Below are 16,431 nucleotides of genomic sequence, written 5' to 3' on the forward strand. Positions count from 1 at the left end.
GGTTTTTATTTTTCTCTAGCAGCTTGTTTAAGTGCTGGTCTTGAGATAAGCAATAATAAAACAATTTTCAGCCTACCAGTCATCAGATGCTGACAAACTGACCCTCAGCCCCTGTGCCACCAGCCATAACTACAGCTTTGATTGGACAAGAGACTAACTTCTGTAACTTTCTCCTGATAAGATCACTGACCGTGGACTGGTTCTGGCCGGTTTAGGGAGGCTGCGCACTGCAACCTCCTCCTCCTGGGTTCAAGCGATTCTTGTGCCTCAGCCACCCAAGTAGCTGGGACTACAGGCGCACACCACCATACCTAGCTAATTTTTGTATTTTCAGTAGAGACAGGGTTTCACCATGTTGGCCAGGCTGGTCTCAAACTCCTGGCCTCAGGTGATCTGCCTGTCTCAGCCTCCCAAAGTGCTGGAATTGCAGGCGTGAGCCACAACACCTGGCCCCATTTAATTCTTTTAGATGCTGATGGGATTCGACTTGCTTTCCAATTTTTTTTTTTTTTCCACTGCTGGTGTATGGAAATACAACTGATTTTTGTGTGTTGACTTTGTGAGGGCATGAGACTTTGCTGTATTTGCTGCAACCTCTGCCTCCCATGTTTAAGTGATTCTCCTGCCTCTGTCTCCCAAGTAGCTGGGACTACAGGCACACGCCACCATGCCCAACTAATTTTTTGTACTCTAATAGAGACAGGATTTCACTGTGTTGCCCAGGCTGGTCTTGAACTCCTGAACTCAGGCAATCCACCCGCCTCGACCTCCTACAGTGCTGGGATTACAGGCATGAGCCACCGAGCCCTGCCCCAATCTTGTGATTTTTTTTAGTGGACACCTTTTAGGGTGATTGTTTGGTTAGAGTTAATTACTGTCTTTTAAGTGTTTAGACAGTGGCTGACACATTAGCAAATGTTCAATGGGAGGTTGCTATTAATATTGCTGTTATTAATATTACCTTAGAAAATTTGAAAAATGAAGATTATACAGCAAGAAATGAAAATACCTTTAACTCCCCATCCAGAGGCAGCCATTGTTTACATTTTATACTTTTTTTCTAATCATTTTGAGGTCTATATTTTAATATAGTTGATATATATAGATATTAACATTTTTATCATTTATCATACAAATCACATGTAAATTATAGAATACACATTTTTAAAAAGTCACTACACAAAGAAAACCACTTTTCTTGTTTATATTTATGTGTGAATGTGACTATCATATGATTTTATATCTTGACCTCTAAATGTTACATCATAAAACCTCCCAGCCGGGCTTGGTGGCTCACGCTTTGGGAGGCCAAGGTGGGCGAATTACCTGAGGTCAGGAGTTTGAGACCAGCCTGGCCAACGTGGTGAAAACCCATCTCTACTAAAAATACAAAAATTAGCCAGGCATGGGGACACGGCCTGTAATCCCAGCTACTTGGGAGGCTGAGGCAGGAAAATTGCTTGAGCCCAGGAGAGAGAGGTTGCAGTGAGCTGATACCTTGCTACTGCACTCCACCTGGCCAACAGAGCAGACTGTGTCTCAAAACAAAACAAAACAAAACAAAAACAAACAAAAAAACCCTCCCCCTGCTCCACAATGTCTGTAAGGTCCCTTAGTGCCCCGCGGCATGGTGTGGAGGTGAGTGACCGGCCCTATCTGGTCATCAGGTCCCTGCATTGCCAGTGGTTTCCCTCTGCTGGGCCTCTTCGCGCAGGCTCCGCTGGCTCCTTCCAGCAGGTCCTGGAGCTGGCAGGGGCACTGGGAGATTTCATAGTGACGGTCCCCGGGCCACCAAAGCGGCAGATCTGTGAATTCTGAAAATGGGGAGCAGAGTGGCGGAGGTGAGGAAGGGCTCGCCTTGTTTCCACCTCAAGTCCCCTTTCTGCGGAGCCTCGCTGGGGGGCCTGGAGTAGGAAGGAGACTCCCACACACAGCTCTGGCCCAGCCCACTTTGCTGAGGTCCAGGAATCCCTCCCTCATCTGCTCCATCCCCTCACTTGTGTTTCCCGGGCTTTCGTGGCCAAGGCAGGGCCCGTGGGGGAGGTTCCCACGCTGGGAGGGGAGCGGCCCGCAAGCAGAGGGCGCTGGGTGCACGTGGGTTCTCCCTCTCTTCCCTCTCCCGATGTCTCCGACTCTCTCCCTAGGGCAGTGCTACTCTCCCTCTTGCTCTGTCCCCCTCTCTGTTGCCCTCTTTGCTGCTGTGACCGTCATGGGGCTCTGGAGACCAATCCATCCACACTGACCTTTTTCTCTATCCTCAGATGGGCAGTGTGTAGAACTGCCCTAATTCAGATGGCCGTTTGGAAGTGCTTACGGGGGCTGGTTATGGGAAGTGAGTCAGTGGGGAAGGCTCCTCATGGAAGAAGAGGTCCGCAGCCTTGCCCTCTGTCCTGGTGCACTCTGAAGGCGGCAGGTGCTGTCCTTGGCGCAAGGAAGCTTTGGGAGAGAAGCTGAGAGTGCGGCCCCCAACTGTACGCCCGCGGTGTGGTGGTAGATGGAGCTCTCAGCCTCCACGTGTGGCTACCGCACAAACCAGCCAGCATTTCCCAAATGCTGTATTCCGTCCTGGGCAGGTGGTTTTTATCTGGAACCACGGCGATTTTGTCTTGACTTCCTAGCATTGTTGAGGTGGTAACTTTTAGGGCTGAAATTGAATATGACTTTAGAAGATTATTTAGTTTCATGGGAAAGAATGGAATCCAGATACCAGCAATGCAGTCTTTAATATTTTTATCGTGTTCTTTTGATATTAAGGAGCATTTTTCAAGCTCCTGTCAACTCCCTGGCATTAGGCTCTGATGTGCTAAGACACGCGCGCAATGCACACCTCAAATATTTACCAGCTACCTCGGTTCACCTCGTACGTTATCCCAGAAGGCTATGTTTTGCTATGCCTTTGCACATATGAGCTTTTCTATATTAAAAACCCAGTTATTCAATATCCCAAACACATCTAATCCTCCTGGTTCAAAATGCCAAAGAATGGGTTTAATGAAGAAAGCATTATCTCTGTGTGAAGACCTTAAAGGGAAGCTGCCAAATCCTGCAGAACTGACTCCTCTCAGTACCAGGAATGACTGGTTTAGCATTGCTGCGATTTCCAAAGCCGTAAGTGTAGATGAGAAAGTCCAAATGTATTTCTAGAAGTGATGCAGAATTAAGAAGTCCATATATTCGATCACATTTTCAACTTTTCCTTTTTTTTTTTTGAGACGGAGTTTCTTTCTTGTTGTCCAGGCTGGAATGCCGTGGCACGATCTCAGCTCACTGCAACCTCCACCTCCCGGGTTCAAGTGATTCTCCTGCCTCAGCCTTGCGAGTAGCTGGAATTACATGCGCACAACACCACACCTGGCTAATTTTGTATTTTTAGTAGAGATGGGGTTTAACCATGTTGGCCAGGCTGGTCTTGAACTCCTGACCTCAAGTGATCTGCCCGCCTTGGCCTCCCACAGTGCTGGGATTACAGGTGTGAGCCACTGCACCTGGCCATTTTAAACTTTTTAATAAACACATGTCTCGAAGCACCTACATCTCAAAGGCAGGAAAGCATGCTCTAGGATTTAAGGGTGTAAAAGATTGCTCCCCTGTGATGTTCAGCACCAACGCAAACCAACAGCAATAAGCCCCATCCATCCATGCAGGTGTTACGACTTTCTGTATGATTTCAGATCATGCTCTTCCCACCATTTACAATGGCACACCATCCCCAATGCTTCCCGGCCCACCTCCACAAGCAAACTGCAGGCTTTTTCAGGGTACAGTACCATATGCATTGTAGTATTTTTGTATTTCTTAACCATGTAACATGTGCAAAACTGTACTACTGTCTTTATTCATTTTTTTTTTTTTTTTTTTTTTTTGAGACGGAGTCTAGCTCTGTCGCCCAGGCTGGAGTGCAGTGGCGCGATCTCCGCTCACTGCAAGCTCCGCCTCCCAGGTTTACGCCATTCTCCTGGCTCAGCCTCCCAAGTAGCTGGGACTACAGGCGCCCGCCATCTCGCCCGGCTAGTTTTTTGTATTTTTTAGTAGAGACGGGGTTTCACCGTGTAGACCAGGATGGTCTCGATCTCCTGACCTCGTGATCCACCCGTCTCGGCCTCCCAAAGTGCTGGGATTACAGGCTTGAGCCACCGCGCCCGGCCTTTATTCATTTTTAATGTGTTGCTGGTGATGCTTAGAATTTTTTCCCCAACCCCACTTACTCCCAGAAGCCCATGCTGCTTACTGAGTGATTTTGTGGTGTGTGGAATTTTTAGGAACACATACGTCACATTTGTATTTGGAAATGGTTTGTCAGCTGCATTACTTAATTAGGCTTAGTAATCTTGCCACATGGCCCTGAGTGACTCATGAGGTGTGGGGAAGGGATAGGAACAGGGGAGTTTGCGGCTGTTCCAAGATTTTGAGGAGCCTTTCACCTATTTATTTATGCCCTTTACCTTTTTATCGTATAAATTTAAGATGTACAACATGATGTTTAATATGCACATTGAAATGATTACAGTCAAGCAATTAACATATCCATCACATGGTTACCCTTTTTTTTTTTTTTATTGGTAGTAAGAGTACCTAAAATCTTCTCTCTGCAGATTTTCAGTCTACAATGCAAATTAACCATAGTCCTCATGCTGTGCTTTAGACCTCTAGACTGACTCATCCTACGTAAGCTATAACTTAGGATTCTTTGACCTACTTCTTGCCGATTCCCCCATTCCTGGTAACCACGATTCTATTCTCTGCTTCTATATATTTGTTTGTTTATTTGTTTTTAAAGATTCCACATATAAGTGAGATTATGCAGTGTTTGTCTTTCCACATCTGGCTTATTTCACTTAGCACAATGTCCTCTGGGTTAATCTTTTTTGTTGCAAATGATAGGATTCCATTCTTTTTCATGGCTGAGTAGTATTCTATTGTATTTATACAAAAATCTCTTTATCTAGTCATTCATGAACACAGGTTGGTTCCGTATCTTGGCTATTATGAATATGGTTGCAATGAACATGGGAGTTCATTACCACTGTGTTTCAGGTAATTTTTTTTTCTCTTTTGACTAATAGGAAGTAGACTCACAATACATGTGTATTGAGTGAACACATGTTTGGTGTGTGCATTAAAAAAATTCAGTCAGGCCGGGTGCAGTGGCTCACACCTGTAATCCCAGCACTCTGGGAGGCCAAGGTGGGTGGATCACGAGGTCAGGGGATCGAGACCATGGTGAAACCCCGTCTCTACTAAAAATACAAAAAATTAGCCTGGCATGGTGGCGGGGACCTGTAGTCCCAGCTACTTGGGAGGCTGAGGCAGGAGAATGGCGTGAACCCAGGAGGCGGAGCTTGCAGTGAGCCGAGATCGCGCCACTGCACTCTAGCCTGGGCGACAGAGCGAGACACCATCTCAAAAATAAAAATGAAAATAAAAATAAAGATAATTCAGTCATACATCAATTGCAATAGGAAAGCCAGCAGCTAGTACCTTCTCTACTAAGAGAAGACAGAAAGCAAACTTTCCTTTAGTGTGTTTCCACCTCCAATCACTCTTCTTCAGCCTTAAAGACTGAGTGAGGCTGGTATCTCATGGCTGGAAATGCTGCATTTCCCCAGGTATGTGGTTGGTAGAGCAGCAATTACTCCTGTCCTCCTCTCCACCGGGGAAGCTGGCTCAGTCGTGCCTTGTCACTCATCAGCCACCTTCCTCCAAGGCACAAGTGCAGGTGGTGGTGCTCTGGTTCCTGGGTCCTCTAACTACAGAGAGACCAGTGTGGGTTTGCTGCATGGTGCACTCATTTCTGCTTGCTGCTTGTCAAGCTTGTGGACGCCAGTATACAGGATGACTAGAAAGACACAGAAGCCCTGAGGGGTAATAGCCCAGTCCCTGAGCATGCCTAGTTCAGCTCACAACCCAGTGCACCTGACAGCAGTGTGGGGCCAGTTGAAAGGTCAATGCATTGAACGGTCAATGCAGGGATGTAGATTGCCTTGTTTGGGGTAAAATACACATTCTTTGGCACTGGAATCACCCAGGCCAAGAGTCTGAATTGTGATCAAGGTCCTTAATCTCTCCCCGTTTCTCCTTCTGTAAACTAGAGATAAATGTACCTACCTTATCAAATTGTTAGGAGGATTGTGTGATAACGCAAACTTTCCCTATCACTTCCCCTCCAACATTTCATACGATAGAATAATTACCTCCTATCTACTCTTTGAAACAAGCAAGCTAACTTGTCTGCCTGTCAGACACGTCTTTATTATAAGCCACTGATGAATAAAACTGAACTTTTCTGCCTTGTATTTCACACAGGAAAGCCTTTGGTTAATTCTTTACACAGTAATGGTAACTGGAAAAGCTGATATATTAATATACTCTCTGTCTCTCTCTTTGTTTTCAAATGTAACTTGCTACTTGCACACCCTTATTCTTTCATATAAATTTCAGCGTGAGTATGTAGAATTCCTCTCCCACCTCCAAATCCAGCTACAAACATAACTGCACAGATAAAAAGATTTACTTCAAGTGACTTTGAGCAAAACAAAACAAAAACCGCAACTGTGGGATATATCCTAAGATCAAAAATAACAGCACAGAAATTTTAAATTTTGTTCAGTTTTATTAATTGTAGTAATATTATAGTAATTTTGAGATGAATGTATATTATAGGATAAAATAAATAGGTAAATTTGTGATATAATATGAACCAAGGTTTTCAAGGTAAGAAAAACGAGATATAAATATAATATTAAAGAAGGAAACAAACCTTTTATGTTGAGTTGATAATACTGATGTCAAGTATGATTTAAAAAAAAAAAAGTATTTCCGGCTGGTCACAGTGGCTCACACCTATAATCCCAGAACTTTGGGAGACCAAGATAGGTGAATCACTTGAGTTCAGCAGTTCAAGACCAGCCAGGGCAACACAGTGAGATCTTGGCTCTACAAAAAATTTAAAAATTAGCCAGGTGTAGTGGCCTGTAGTCCCAGCTACTTGGGAGGCTGAGGCATGAGAATCACTCAAACCCAGGAGGTAGAGGTTGCAGTGAGCCGAGATCACAACACTGCACTCCAGCCTGGGCGACAGAGTGAGACTCCTCCTCAAAAATAAATAAATAAAAATAAAAAACTTGTATTTCCTAGCTCCATCCACTGAAAGAGCTAGACAGAGTGACATGACTGTGGTAAGGAGCATGCTTAGAATCTGGGCCTTGATTTCTTGTTTTAGGTTGAAACATTACTATAAAGATTACTATTTTTGTATGTCAAAGATGGTTGAATGTCAGCGATTTTGTATAGGTAAGTGTAATATTGTTGTTCCTCGCCAAGGAACCAGGGCTTTTGGAGAAATGGCTATCTCCAGATCTAGCCAGAGAAAGTATAAAGTGAGTCTGGTTTCATGGGCCAAAAAGCAAGGAAGCTGTCAGAGATCAATGAGCTGCATAAAAAAGACAGAGCCGGCCAGCGTAGTGGCTCATGCCTATAATCCCAGCACTTTGGGAGGCTGAGGCGGGCCAGGAGTTGGAGACCAGCCTGACCTACATGGTGAACCCCATCTCTCCCAAAAATACAAAAATTAGCCAGGCATGGTGGCACATGCCTGTAATTCTAGCTCCTCGGGAGGCTGAGGTGGAGGATCACTTGAACCTGGGAGGTGGAAGTTGCAGTGAGCTGAGGTTGCGCCACTGCACTCCAGCCTGGGTGACTGTCTCAAAAAAAAAAAAAGATACAGAGCCAACTTGACGAGTCTCCTACTGGCCGTATTTGGGATAATTCAAGCATTAAAGTGACTATAATTGACTACAAATAATTAAATAAAAAATCCATGGATCCATAGTTTTACTGAGAAAGACAGAAAAAATCATCTACCATAACGAGATGCGAGTTATGCTAATTTGTCTCTGAAATTTTGCAGTTAAACAGAATCAGGCCTTTCCCTTGCCTTTTAAGGAGAAAGTGCAGCTTTTTTCCTAATTGATGAGAACAACTCTCTACAGAAGAATGTCAGCTAATATCTACGGAAAGATTGGTAGAATTTGAAAATTACCATTTTGCAAACCTCAATAAAACAGTTGATTCAGGCAAGCATCATAAATGATTCTATAAACCAGGAGCTTATCAACTATAGCCCTCGAGTCAAATCCAGCCCATTGTCTGTTTTTGTATATTCCATAAGCTAAATTTTAAAAAATATTTTTAAGTAGTTGAAAAAATCAAAAGAAGCACAATATTTCATGACATGTGATATTTATATAAAATTCAGATTTCAGTGTCACAAATAGGTTTTATTGGAACACAGCCATGCTCATTCATGTACGAATTATCTAGGACTGTGTTTGTGCTGCAATGGCGGCTTTGAGTGACTGAGCTGGAGACGGCAATGGGCCACAAAGCCTAAATTATTTAGTATCTGGAACATTACAAAAATACTTTACTGACCCCTGCTATAAACTATGTGGTGAAAAGAAGAGGATATTTGTATGATGCCAATGTATCACCCTGTAAATTGCTCACTAATTGCAAAAGGAAAAATGCATTTTTATAATAGAAAGTTCTGGTAGTCACCACTTTACCAAGTTATCAAAACTTAGCATCACTGAAACAGGGGCAACCTGATATTACGTACCTGCTGGTGCAAGGCAATGTATCGCCTCTGAAGTACTCTTGCTAAACATATTTAACTTGAAGAATTTAAATAGTATTATTGAGACCGGGTGTGGTGGCTCATGCCTGCAATCCCAGTACTTTGGGAGGCTGAGGTGGGCAGATCACTTGAGGTCAGGGGTTCAAGACAGGGTTTCACCTTGTTGGCCAGGCTGGTCTTGAACAGATTTCATTTATTTATTTATTTTGAGACAAAGTCTCACTCTGTCACCCAGGCTGGAGTGTAGTGGTGTGATCTCAGCTCACTGCAACATCCTTTTCCCTGGTTCCAGCAATTCTCATGCCTCAGCCTCCTGAGTAGCTGGGATCACAGGTGCGCGCCAGCATGCTTGGTTAATTTTCGTATTTTTAGTAGAGACGGGGTTTCACCATGTTGACCAGGGTGGTCTCAAACTCCTGATCTAAGGTGATCCACCCTCCTAGGCTTCCCAAAATGCTGGGATTACAGGCGTGAGCCACCGTGCCAGGCCAGAGATCAGACTTCTTGATGTTTGATCCTTGCTTCCCAAAGTGTGGTCCACAGCTCACATCAATCATATTATCAGTTGTATTGGCCAATTATGTTATTAACTAGATTCTGCATTTCTAACAAGCTTGTGCAAAATCTCAGGCTCCACCCCTGGTCTTCCCAATCAGAGTCTTTATTTCAACAAGATTCTGGTAAGTTGCATGCACACTGAAGTTTGAAAAGCACCAGTTTGAGTGACTTTTAGCTGGGCCTTCTGTTTTTTGCATTGGGGAACACCGTAATATAATTGATGTGACCTGCTTTGGATCTACAGACTAAGCTTTGTAAATATTTGGCGTAGGCATAGTAGTTTTCTTGTTATGCAGTATCCTTTTGTCTTGTTCCTTTGGATGGTCAGTTCTCTCCTTCCTCTCTCTTTTTCATGTGGCTAACACACATCTCCTTCAAGACTCAGGTAAGGCATCACCTCCATCAGGAAGCCTCCCTATCCCCTCCAGGTTGAATCAGGTGTGCTGTGTCACATTTTATTTGCATCATTACTTATTTGACTCTTCGGCTAGCACCCAAGTGCAGTGAGGAAAATAAAATTTTACTCTTTGTATCCTCTACACCTAATCACTGTCCGGCCCATGTAAAGAGCTGAACGAGTGTTTTTAGAAGACAGAATGAATGTCGCTTTGCCAACCTGCTCCTTGCTGCCGTGGCCTCCCTGACCAGGGCTCCAGGCATAGGAGGCACTGATGTGGCAGGAAGCCAGGTGTGGGATCAGGGAATTAGAAAGCCTGCTGGTCCGGCAGCTGTCTCTCCCTCCTCCCAGCCCCTTGCCCTCCAAAGAGCACACATTTCAGAAGCAGCTGCAGGGTGCTCCCTCCCCACCTCCTCCTCTCTCCTCTTTCTTTCCCGTGAATAAATGTCAGAAGCCCCACAACAGCGGAGGAGGAAATCTGTGGCAAAGAGACGACCCCACAACTACAAGTCCCTGGAGCTGGAAGCCCCGCACCAGCCCTCTCCATAACCGGAGCCCACCTGCGAATGCCCCCAGAGCAGCCCAGGCGCTGACCATGGGGTGGGGGCAGCGGGGAGTGGTAAGAAAGCCTAAGGAGGGCAGGGCTGAGCGGCACTCAGCACTGGGCACTCAGCACCCGGCTGGTTATGCCAATGGAGCCTATGTGCAGTTAATGGCACTTTCTCATTAAGCAGTTATTAAAAAGTGGGTGGTTCTTCCTTGCTAGGTGCTATGCCATCCGTTTCTACGCACTGAGATCGTCAGTGAAACCTGGTTGGCTTCAGTCTGGAAAAGCATGGGCCGTTGCTGGGGGTAGCACTCCCAGGGCGGGCAGGGGAGCCAGCTGTCCAGGTCTGCGCCTGGGATTCTGCTAGGGGAGGCAGAGGTGAGAAGAAAGGTCCTCGTTTCCCAGCAGGTGCGGCACGGCGGCTTTCCTCATTAGCAGGAGCACTCCAGGCGTCTCTGGTGTGCACACATGCTAGGGTGTGCTTGGGAAATCAATACCTGAGCTGAGAGGCGGCCTCTCCAGCTGGTGCCGCCCTGGGAGGTGCAGCGGTGCTAATGGCTTGGTCTGACTTCACGCAGAGGAAAGTAGTGAGGACTAGGGAGGAGGAAACAGGAGGCCTGTCCCCAGGGGGACCCACAGGGAACGTTCTTTTGGGAGACAGTGAAAATTTGCAAATGTTAGCTGAGCAAACCTCTTTAACCAGGAGCCAGGTTCTGTGATGGGCCCTTGGGATTCAGATCTGGATGACCGGTTCCTGCTCTCTCCTTGTCCAGCAGGACAGATAGACAGCCACACAGCCACACTCAATCTACAATAGAGGCAAGCGCCAGGCCTGAGAGGAGCAAAGAACCCAGACCGAGGGGCAGAAGCACATCCCAGGGAAGGAACAGCTCTGCTGTTTCTCAAAAGGGCTCAGGTGGAAGGAGGGCCACTGACACTCACTCAGTGCCATGTGCCAAGCACTGTGCTGGGCACGTCCCCTCCTCTTGTTTCATGACCTCCTCTATAGACAGGGAACCAACATTCAGAGAGGGTACCTAGCTGGCCTGCCATTGGAGCCGCCCGAGCCTCCGCTGTTCCCCACCGCCCACCCCTGGCCAGGGCCGAAGGGAAGATGCTCCAGGCTGTGTGAACTATGTTTCTAATCTCTGTATTGGATGCTCTGACATCTGGGGACTTGCTGACCTGGAAGGGACTGCCCCTACCAGGGTTAGCTGATTCCTAGAGAAAGCCAATGATGCAGCCAGGAGCAAGTGCGAGCTTTCCCATTCCAGGGCCCTAGTCTCCTGCCCTGATCACCCCAGAGCCAGGCACCAAGCAGCTAGGGACAGTGCCTGTGCCCCAGAGCTCACTGCAACCACTCAAGCCAGCCACTCCTGAGCCTGCTTACTCCCCCTCACCCATTCCTTCCCATGGAAACCACAGGAAAGGCTCTTGCCCAGGTATTCCCTGCTGCCTCTGCCACCAGGGCAACCCCGGTGCTTCCTGTGTGGCATGGCGTGCCCAACCCCCACCCCGCCAGGATCTGTCACAGCTATCTTTTCAGTAGCAGTCGTCTCCTGATCTATTGGCCTCACCATACCTGAAAAATAGCATGACCTATATTTTAAAACACAGGCAGAGGGAGTCGCCGGTGTAGCTCCAACAGGAGCAAGTCGTGCACATCCTGTGAGCTGTTTGTGAGGTGGGGACCTGGGAGGGTGGGCAGAGGCCAGTGGGGTCCCCGGATTGGTCTTGCATCCTGGAGGTGCTTAGGGGGCTCCTAAGGATGTGAAGCAGGCTTGTGTTATAGCGCAATCCACCAGGAACAATACACACAGATGAGAGAGAGAGACAGAGAGAGACAAGGCCCCTTTGTCGTTAATCCCAGTGTGACAAGAAGAGAAGGAACTGAGGCACGATTGGTGGGAATGGGGCAGAGGAGACACGATGGTGCAGGTGAGGTGCTGGTTTAATGAGGAGGTGGGGTGATGGGGAGGAGGCGGAGTTTGGTGAGCCAGTGCCTTGGCGGTGGCGGCTCACTGAGATAGGACCAGCTGGGCTGACTGACTTGTAACATCCTGTCCTCATGACGGGATCCACAAAACTTTCAGATCTTTGAATCCAGGGCTCAGAAAAGCAGATTGCAGTAGAGGATTTGAGTTCTGTGTGAGACTTATCCTTTTATATAACAGTGCTAACCTCATTTATCTTTTGTAATTGTTTATTGTCAAACAACTCTCAAAAATTTAACCAAAGGTCTAACTGCAAACAACCACATGATAAAGAACAAACACCTTTTATATGTCAAGATCTCCCCTTAGGGAACTCAAAGATGCTGTTTGTCTGCATCCCTTAAGAAAAGTTACCACCTCCCATGTCAAAGGACCTGAGAAAGCTTGGGTTTAGAAGTGGAACAACTGTGATGAGGCATTTAAAAATGGGTTTTGATTTGAAATCTGAGATTGATCGGGCAGGCATCCAATATTCTGGAATCACAAACATTCAAAGTTCAGACAGGCCAAAAATGACAGATGAGCAGAAGAAAGCATCTGTGTGCTGGTTGAGGACCAGGGAGCAGAAGTGGGCCCGGAAGGCGGGGTTTGTGTTCTGGGCCAGTTCTGAAAGGGCCGTGGGAACTGTCTGGCCCTGAAACGGTGATTAGGTGTAGGGAGAGCCCTTGGATCCCACATCCAGGTCCTGACAACTGAAAGATTAAAGAACATGCACGCGCGCGTGTGTGTGTGTGTTGCAGGGGAGGTGATCATGAGATTTTATTGCAGTAGCGAAAGGGCCACTGCAGGAGAGCCTCATAGTTGTCAGGTGCTTGAGAAATCCCAAGGGAGAAGATGTGATCCTTATTCCCAAGAGCTTCCAGACTACGGAGGTGACCAGCCATATGCGAAGATCCTTCAGATACTTCTGAGGCAGAATAAACACTGTGCGAAAGATTCAAGCCGTAGCTGTAAAGGTCAAAGTCACGTGAAGTGAGGGCAAATCCCCTTGGGTGGTGTGGAGAAGGCAACTGCAAAGGGCTAAGCCCCAGAGCAGAGTCCTCCACCTTCTGATGCGCTCCTGGCCTTCTCAGCACCATGTTCCTCCCCCTGAGTAGTGTCTCAAGAGCGGAGGTTAGGTCTCCTTACCCAGGTGGGCTCAAGCCTTTAAGACCTTGGAGGACAGTAACAGCTCCTGTAGAGTTGTGCGCTAGTATGGGATGGTACCACATAGTGCAGCACAGGTGCCCATCCTGTCCTAAGGTGGATTTTTCTCAGGGTTTTCTGAGAGGAGAAGAAGGAGCAGACAAGGTTTTTTTCAATCTCCTAAGGAATCACTGAACCCATTTATCTCCTTAAAAGCAGAAAAGGCAAAAATGACCATAAAGACAATGAAAAAGCAAAAAATGAAACAATACTTGCCACACAATGACAGATGAAGAGTTAGTATCCTTACTCTATAAAGCTCATGTGAACAGGTAAGAAAAATACTGAGGCTACAGCAGGACCTGCGCACAGACAGGATGTATGGGAACACCTCTTCCAGGCTGGGAGAGGCTGCTCCCAAAATAGAGGCAGAGAAATGCCGGGACCTCACGGAGCTTCCCTTGCAGCTGTGATATGGACATGCATTCCTGGGCACATGTCCTGGGACACAACTAAGTTGAGGAGGATTCTGAGGCTTTGGTCAAAACACAGGAGACAGCAGCTGCCCACATTCGTTGGCTTGTGGCCCCTTCCTCGCATTACTTCCAACCCTGCTTCCATCACGTCTCTTTTCTCTATTTCTGAGTCTCCTGCCTCCTCATATAAGGACTGTGATTACATTGGGCTCACCTGGATAATGCCCCGTGTCAAGGACCTAAACTCAATCACATCTGCAGTGTCCCCTTTGCCATGTAAGGCAACATATTCACAGGTTCCAGAGAGTGGGAGGGGGACATCTTTGGGGTCCATTATTCCAACTACTGCACACGTATTTCAAACTTAACTTATCAAAAGCTTAAATCCCTTATTCCTGTCCTCCCCAAATGCTATTTGTCTCCATTTTCCATGGAATTTCTGTGGCCTCATCATCCACACTGTTGTCCAGCCCAGCAACTTGAGTGTCATCTTCGGCACCTCCTCTCTAACCTCCCACATCCTGTAGCCATCTGTGCATATTTACTGAGTGTCTACTGTGTGCCAGGCACTTGTCTAGGCTCAGAAGACATGGAGATGAACAGACATCTGGGGTCTCTGCTCTGAGGGCCAATAAGATAATATTACTTGCTATGCAGTGCTCTTAAAAAAAAACAGGCAGTGTGATGTATAGACTCGCTGGAGGTTACTTTAAATTGTGTGGTCAGAGGAAGCCTCTTTGAGGATGTAACATTTAATCTGGGATTTGATAAGAAGGAATCAGTCATGCAGAAGTTTCCAGGCAGTGCAGCCAAGATTGGGGAAACAGCTTGGGCAAAAGCTCTAAAGTAGGAATGAGCGTGTGTCGTTCAAATAACAGGAAGAGGATGAATGTGTCTGCAGCTCACAGGGGAGAGTGAGAAGAGGCCAGAGAAGGTAGGAGAGGAGTCTCCTAGGACCTGGGAGACCCGAGCAAGGACTTTGGATGTTACCTTCAGAATGTAAGCTTTAATCTCTCATCTCCATCTCCCTTCTGCCCTTTCAGCCCGACCAGCCACCATCTCCAACTTGGACTATTGTAGCTATCTTCTACCCAGACTCCCTCCTCCACCTCTGCCTCCTCTGCTCAAGTTTCCATAGAAAAACCAAAGTGATCTTTTGAAGAGGATGCAGTACTTTGGTGTATTCAACATCTTTTCCAACTTCCTCCTAGCGTGCCTTTCTCTCCTGCAGAGGCTGGGAAGGTGAGGACTGTATTTCCTAGATTCCATGAAATGTAGATTCCAACTTAGGCCCTGCTTAAGTCAAATGTAGGTGACCTGAGCTAGTGCAGAGTGAGGCAGGGAGAGTGGTGGCAGGGGGCAGGTGTTCGCTTCTGCGTGTGGGCCCAGCAGGTGTGGGTCTAGGGGTTGTGGCTCTAGCAGGTGTTGGTCTAACGAGTTTGGCTTCAGTAGACGTGGGTCTAGGAGGTGTGGCTTCAGCAGGTGTGGGTCTGGCAGATGTAGCTCCAGCAGGTGTGGGTCTAACAGGTGTGGCTCCAGCAGGTATGTGTTTAGCAGGTGCAGTGCAGCTCTGCAGTTGTCGTTGTAGCTGTGGCCTATGGACACTGGACTGCTGCCTGTGCGTTGTCAGCAGGTGCAGCTCATCTTCTGATTTCCCAGCTTCCTCACTGAAGCAGAGGTAATGGCTCCCCTGGTGAGTGAGCTCAGCGGTGATGTTCTATGGATCCCTCCTTGAGACCCAAGCCATGGCCTGCTCCTCCAGCCCATCTAATGACATGTGAGCAGATAATTCTGTGTTAGCTGCCTTTCTTCTCAAAAAAGCCAGAGTGATTTCTTTCATGTTTTGTTGAACTCTGAATACAAAAGGCCACCCTGATCTAGTCACTTTCTGGCTCATTGACCATAGAATAACACCCAACATCCTTCATGCGCCTATCGTCCCTGGATGACTTAGGCCCTTGCCTCCTTCGGGCACACATCACTCCCTTTTCTCTTCTGGAGACTCCCCCTCATCATCCAGGTCACAGCCTAATGTCACTTCCCCAGAGAAGCCTCATTCTTTGGTTGCCAAAACCAAGCCCCATAGACTGCGTGGCACCAACAACAGGTGTGAGTTTTCTCCCAGTTCCAGAGGCTGGAAGTCCAAGGTACTGTCAGCACGGTGGTTCCTTCTGAGCCTCTTAGGGAAAGATCTATTCCTGGCCACTCTCCTGGGCTTTTAGAAGGTCAGCTTCACGTCCACACGGCTTTCTTTCTGTGTGTATATCTTTGTGTGTCCAAAATTCCCCCTTTTATAAGGGCACCAGTGTTACTGGATTAGGACCCACCCTGATGACTTCATTTAACTGAGTCAATCTGCCATGATCGTACTTATAATTCCAATTCCACTGTCAGTTACTGGGGGTTAGGACTTCACCCTGTGAATTTGGGAGGATGGACACAATTCATCCTCTAAAGCCAGGTTCTCAGTGTCTAACTTCTCCTCAAACTCTGCTCCTTCATCAAAGCAGTCAACTCTGTGTGTGACGGTGCAGCTGCTGGTTGGTTAACATTTGTCCTCAGCAGGGGAGACTGTTGGATGGCCCCCGGCTGCTTAGCACAGGGCCTGAGGCAGAGCGAGTGCTGAAGAGGTATTCATTGGATTTGTGGAGGAATGAGTTGAGGAATAAATAATTATTTCTTTTTTTTTTTTTTTTTTT

The sequence above is a fragment of the Rhinopithecus bieti genome, unplaced genomic scaffold (genome assembly GCF_001698545.2).
Source record: "Rhinopithecus bieti isolate Rb0 unplaced genomic scaffold, ASM169854v2 scaffold_28547, whole genome shotgun sequence".
NCBI lineage: Eukaryota > Metazoa > Chordata > Mammalia > Primates > Cercopithecidae > Rhinopithecus > Rhinopithecus bieti.